Below are 6,275 nucleotides of genomic sequence, written 5' to 3' on the forward strand. Positions count from 1 at the left end.
CCAAGTAGCTGGGATTATAGACATGTGCCACCATACCTGGCTAATTTTTTTTTTTTTTTTTTTTTTTTTAGTAGAGACAGGGTCTCACTATGTTAGCCAGGCTGGTCTTGAACTCCTGGCATCAAGTGATCTGTCTGCCTTGGCCTCCCAAAGTGCTGGGATTACAGGCGTGAGCCACCATGCCCGGCCAAGTAAAGGTTACTTTCTTAATAAACTTGCTTTCACTTTACTCTATGGACTCGCCCTGAATTCTTTCTTGCTTGAGATCCAAGAACACTCTTTTGGGGTCTGGATGGGGACCCCTTTCTGGTAACACAACTAGAGACATCCTCTGTAGCCCACAACCCACCAGAATTATTCAAACTAGCCAATCCTAAATCTAAATCTGCTCACCCTCACTTGCCTTGCCTTTCCCATGGAAACCACAAGAAAAACTCCTGCCTGTTCTTTGCCCTTCCTCCAGACTGACCCGTGTGCTTCCCCACAGGGCCCTGCAGGGCACTCCGTGACCCTCCTCTTGGGAACTGTGCCTAATAAATCATATTTTCTTTTATCTTTTCTTTTTTTTTTTTGAGACAGAATCTTGCTATGTCATCCAGACTGGAGTGCAGTGGCATGATCTCAGCTCACTGTAACCTCTGCCTCCCGGGTTCAAGTGATTCTCCTGCCTCAGCTTCCTGAGTAGCTGGGATTACAGGCATACACCACCACGCCCAGCTAATTTTTGTATTTTTAATAAAGATGAGATTTCACCATATTGGCCAGGCTGGTCTTGAACTCCTGACCTCATGATCCGCCCACCCTGGCCTCCCAAAGTGCTGGGATTACAGGCGTGAGCCACTGTGCCTGACACAAATTATCTTTTCAATAGCAATCATCTCTTGATCTGTTAGCCTCACTATACCTGAATAAAAACAGAATCCCGGGTACAGTTAACAACGGTCTTCCATGGGAAATTGGGGGCTGTTAGGAAGGGATATAGATGCTGAGTCACTTCAAAATGACATCTATTGCACAATGCAGACAGAAGCAAATGAAGTCAGTCAGGAGTATGGGGGTAGGGTAGATAGGAGAATGGTAGACAACGGGGAAAGTTTGAAAGAGAGTTGAGGAGAGTAACTCCAGTTTATCACTGTCAACCTCCTGGATCTAGGCCCTGGATCCACTTCTAACTCTGCAACTTCAAGTCTGTGACAAGACCGTGTTTCCTTCCAGGAAGCACCCTGCTTTTGGTTAAGCAAATCTAAGTTTCTGCTCCTTGCAGCCCATGATTCCTCCTTATAACGGGGAACTTTGCACCCACATAGATGCATCTCAAACTATAAGAACACCTTTTTCCAGCCTGTGGCCCAAAGGTTATCTGTCCAGGCACCTCCTGCCTTCCCCCTTTTCTCTCCTCTTCCAGCCTGACCACCTCTGGGCTTAGGATCCCAGGCCAGTACCTTCCTAGCCCTGATGCTCCCTTCTCTTCTGGTCCAGCTACCTCCCACCTCGTCTTCCTTGACCTCAGGTGGGGTTTCCCTTCTGCAGAGCAGGGATGGAGGCAGGGGTCCTCCCAGCAGAGAAACCCTGCGTTCCTCCTCTCCTGCCTGGACAGCCCCACTCCCCAGGCTGGCAGAGGCTGGCTCTGCAGCTCCTGATCGTCTCCCTCCGGTCTGACTGCCTTACCTTTTTAGTCTAAATCCCAGCCCCTCCTTTTAGGAACTGTCATCATGTTTAATCCTGCCTGGGGGAGACCCCCTCTACCTTCCTAAATGGAAGGTATTCCATTACATGCTAAAGTGCAGTTTAAGCAGCTGTAAGGAAGTGTGACAGAAAGTCTGTCAGAGTGGGGCTGGACTTGCCAAAACTTGGTGTGATGTGGGGACTCTGTCAACGTGCTCCTAGAGAAACCTGAGCTGAGCTGACGCTGAGGCTGGCAGGATGTTCAAGGTAAGAGGCAGGAAGTGGTGTGGGGGAGGGGCAGACAAAGCGCTGGACCCCCGGGTGGCCTGAGAAGAAGGGTTCCCAGTGGGTGGGGGCCAAGGACTTCCTCGTCATTGTGCTGCCAAACAAAGGCAGATGGGCCACCAGGACACCCAGACTGCATTAGGATGGGCAGGTCGGGCCCAACTCTTGTTGGAACAGGAGCGGGGATAGACGGTGAGTAGGGAGGAGGAGGTTGGACAGGATTTCCTCCAACAAGTGTTTCAACCTGAGGCCAGAGGCGTCCAGACCTGGAGAGGAAAAGCTCTCCCTCCAGAGGAGAGAAGTTGGTGGTTCCTGGAGGAGGAAACCGGCACTTTGGCAGCTGGAGGGCCCAGGCCTGGACACCGACAACATTGAACAACATGAACTGTGCCCGAAGACGGCCAATGGCGCTAATACTGGCAATGGCCCAGTCAGAGTCCATAGACCTTTCCTGGCCCCTTCTTGGTGCCCCTCTCTCCCAGATGCCCTGGTTTAATCTACACATGCTCAATCTTTATTCTTTTTCTTTGTTTTTTTGTTTTGTTTTGTTTTTTGTTTATTTTATTTTATTTATTTTTTTTGAGACGGAGTCTCACTCTGTCACCAAAGTGGAGTGTAGTGGTACAATCTTAGCTCACTGCAGTCTCCACCTCCAGGGTTCAAGTGATTCTCCTGCCTCAGCCTCCTGATTAGCTGGGACTACAGGCACCCGCTACCACACCCAGCTAATTTTTGTATTTTTAGTAGAGACTGGGTTTCACCAGGTTGGCCACGCTGGTCTTGAACTCCTGACCTCAGGTGATCCACCCACCTTGGCCTCCCAAAGTGCGGGGTTACAGGCGTGAGCCACCGTGCTTGGCGATGTCCAATCTTTACATGAAACCTCCTCTCTGTCTGGCCCAGGGCCAGGTGGTCACAGAGTCAGGGGTCAGTCTGCATTCTTTCCTTGGCCTCTCCCCTGGCATCTTCTGCACCTCACTCTGCACTCCCCAGTCCCTCTGGGTGAGCCCAGGACCTGCAACACTGTGCCAACCTCGCCCAAGCCACTCTCCAGCTTTCCCAGCTCAGCAGGCTGAGGCACCTGAGGCTTTCATTTTAATTAGGAACCACTTCAAAGCCTTTCTGGAAGCAGGTGAGAGACAAAATGTAAACAAGTGAATGAGTGAGTCATCCGGCCCTCCCTGCCCAGATATTTCTGTCATCCATCCTGCCTCTCTGTCATCCACAGTCTCTGCAATAACCAACCTGGGTTCTCTCCGAATGTGGGGATTTTCCTGGAGCGAGGCCTTCCAGGGCTCCTCCGCCTGCCAACATCACCTACCTCGTCTTCCTCTTCAGCACATCCCCAACATTGTCTAAGTGGTAACTCACCTGAGCAAAGCACTTCACACAGATTCATTCATTTACTCCCCACAACAACCTGATGAGGTAGGTACTGTTATGTCCATTTTACAGGTGACAAAAACAAGGCCTAGAGAGGTGAAGTAACTTACCTGTCTAAGGTTACACAGGTTGGTGGTGGGCCCAAGGTTCAAATTCCAGCAGTCAGGCTAGGCACGGTGGCTCATCCCTGTGATCTGAGCACTTTGGGAGGCCAAGGCGGGTGGATCACCTGAGGCCAGTAGTTTAAGATCAGCCTGACCAATATGGCAAAACCCCATCTTTACTAAAAATACAAAAATTAGCCAGGCGTGGTCACAGGTGCCTGTGGTCCCAGCTACCTGGGAGGCTGAGGCAGGACAATTGCTCAAACCCAGGAGGCAGAGGTTGCAGTGAGCCGAGATTGTGCCATTGCACTCCTAGCCTGGACAACAGAGCAAGACTCCATCTCAAAAAAAAAAAAAATTCCAGCAGTCTGTTTCCAGAATCACTCTCCTCCCTCTTCCCCTCCCCTTCTCTTCCCATTTTTCTTTTCTTTTCTTGAGACAGGGTCTTGCTCTGTTGCCCAGGCTGGAGTGCAGTGGCCCAGTCACAGCTCACTGCAGCCTTGACCTCTTGGGCTCAAGCAATCCTCCCATCTCAGCCTCCCACCCTGAGTAGCTGGAACTACAAGCATGCACCAACATGCTCAGCTAATTTTTAAATTTTTTTTTTTGTAGAAATGAGGTCTTGCCATGTTGCCCAGGCTGGTCCAAACTCCTGGGCTCAAGCAATCCTCCCACCTTGGCTTCCCAAAGTGGTGGGATTACAAGGCATGAGCCACTGCTTCCAGCCTGGGTCAGTGGTTTTAAAAATATTTGTGTTTATTTTTATCATTACAGAGATGGGGTCTCACTATGTTACCCAGGCAGGTCTTGACCTCCTGGGCTCAAGTGATCCACCTGCCTTGACCTCCCGAAGTACTGAGATTACAGGTGTGAGCCACCACGCCTGGTCAAGAGTCCGCACTTTTGTGTGTGTGTGACAGAGTGAGACTCTGTCACCCAGGCTGGAGTACAGTGGTGTGACCTCAGATGATTGAAACCTCTGCCACCTGGGTTCAAGTGATTCTCCTGCCTAAGCCTCCTGAGCAGCTGGGAGTACAGGCGTGTGCAACCACGCCTGACCAATTTTTGTATTTTTACAAAATACAGGGTTTCATCATGTTGGCCAGGCTGGTCTCAAACTCCTGACCTCAGGTGATCCGCCCACCTCGGCCTCCCAAAGTGCTAGGATTACAGGCATAAGCCACCATGCCTGGCCGCAATTCCACCTTTCTAACTGGCTCCCAGGTGATGCTGATACTGCCGGTCCCAGCAAAAGTCTGTACTTTCAAGCACTACCTATATGCCCTCCCTGTCTCCTCTTTTTCCCTTCTAGAATTCTCAACTATACACACACATATACACTCACACACCTGTGCAAACTGCATTCTCAGGATCTCTTCCAAGTGCAGTTGCCCTGTAACTCTGCCTTCTGGCTCTGCTCCAATCATACACACTTCTTACTTGCTTGACAAAGCTCAACCCATAACAAGCACACACTCTCCCTATACTCCCTCTCCCTCTTCTCCAAGGTCAGGAGAAGAGAGAGCCTCTCAGCTCTGTCTGTGTGTGTGTGTGTGTGTGTGTGTGTGTGTGTGTGTGTTGTGGGAGGGGGCAGGATAATCGAGGTAACTTCTTGGTGAGACCTCTGCTCTGGATATCAGATTTTGGAATTCACGGCGGGGACTAGAGGGAAGGCTGGAGGATGGGGAGTTGCAAAGCTGACCCTGCAGCCCATTTCTCTCCATCCAACTGTGACCAGAGCCTCAGTCTCATATTTAGGGAGGGAAGCAAGGGGTGGAGTGTGCAGTGGGGGAGATGTTGGTGGGTGAACATCTCATCACATCCCAGGTCCCATAGCTGGAGAGTCACCGCAGCAGCACGCTCTGGAGTCAGACAGGCCTGAGTCTGAATCTCGCTGCTTTGTGGCCTTGGGCAAGTTATTAACTTTTCTGAGCCTCAGTGACTTAAGGTGGAAAGTGAAATATACAACAGCTAATTCTAGATGTTGAGTCAACTCCATTTTGCAACCACTACGGTAGTGATTGATTCTGAAAAGAATCATCAATGGATGCTAAAACTATTGGGCAAAAATTTGCTGGGGAAAGGACAGTCTCAAAGTATTTTTCCACAGAGTACTGATTAATTTCGAAGGGGAAAAACAATAACCTTTACACTGGATAGATCTGGCAGGAACCATGTTAACCAAGTGATCAAAGGTAGCATCACCAATAATGGGGCAAACCGATGCACCGAGAAGGGCACAGCATTGCTCATGCAGCATCCCTGTCAAAAATGCATAAATGGAATCTAATCATGAGAAAACTACCAGACAGCCAAACTCTTCAGAAAAGTCAATATAACGAAAGTCAACAATGATTGAGAAGAACTTTACCTTGTTAAAGAAAACTAAAGAGATATGACAACTGACTGCAACACAAAATCCTGGACCAGACCCTGGATCTGGTCAAAAGAAAAATGCTTTAAACGACAGTATTGGGACAAAGGGTAAAATTTGAATGTGGACCATGTAATAGATGAATAGTGTGTTGTATCAATGATATGTCCTTGACTTGGTAATTGTCCTGAGGAAATGTAAGAGAATATATTTATTATTATTATTATTATTTTTTGAGACCAAGTCTTGCTCTGTCACCCAGGCTGGAGTGCAATGGCGCAATCTCGGCTCATTACAACCTCCACCTCCCAGACTCAAGCGATTCTCCTGCCTCAGCTTCCTGAGTAGCTGGGATTACAGGCACCCGCCATCACACACCCAACTAATTTTTGTATTTTTAGTAGAGATGGGGTTTCACCATGTTGGCCAGGCTGGTCTTGAACTCCTGACCTTAGGTGATCCGC

At 49.2% G+C, this 6,275-nt stretch overlaps 1 long non-coding RNA gene across 1 annotated transcript; it reads left to right on the top strand.

Annotated features, from left to right (window-relative positions):
* The first annotated feature begins 3,178 nt into the window (after window positions 1-3,178).
* On the top strand, window positions 3,179-5,976 carry LOC123566937 (uncharacterized). Its single transcript, XR_006689656.2, has 2 exons — window positions 3,179-3,378; window positions 5,548-5,976. It is a non-coding gene; the product is annotated as an uncharacterized lncRNA (long non-coding RNA).
* Window positions 5,977-6,275: the final 299 nt, after the last annotated feature.

The sequence above is a fragment of the Macaca fascicularis genome, chromosome 9 (assembly GCF_037993035.2).
Source record: "Macaca fascicularis isolate 582-1 chromosome 9, T2T-MFA8v1.1".
In the NCBI taxonomy this organism is placed as follows: Eukaryota; Metazoa; Chordata; class Mammalia; order Primates; family Cercopithecidae; genus Macaca; species Macaca fascicularis.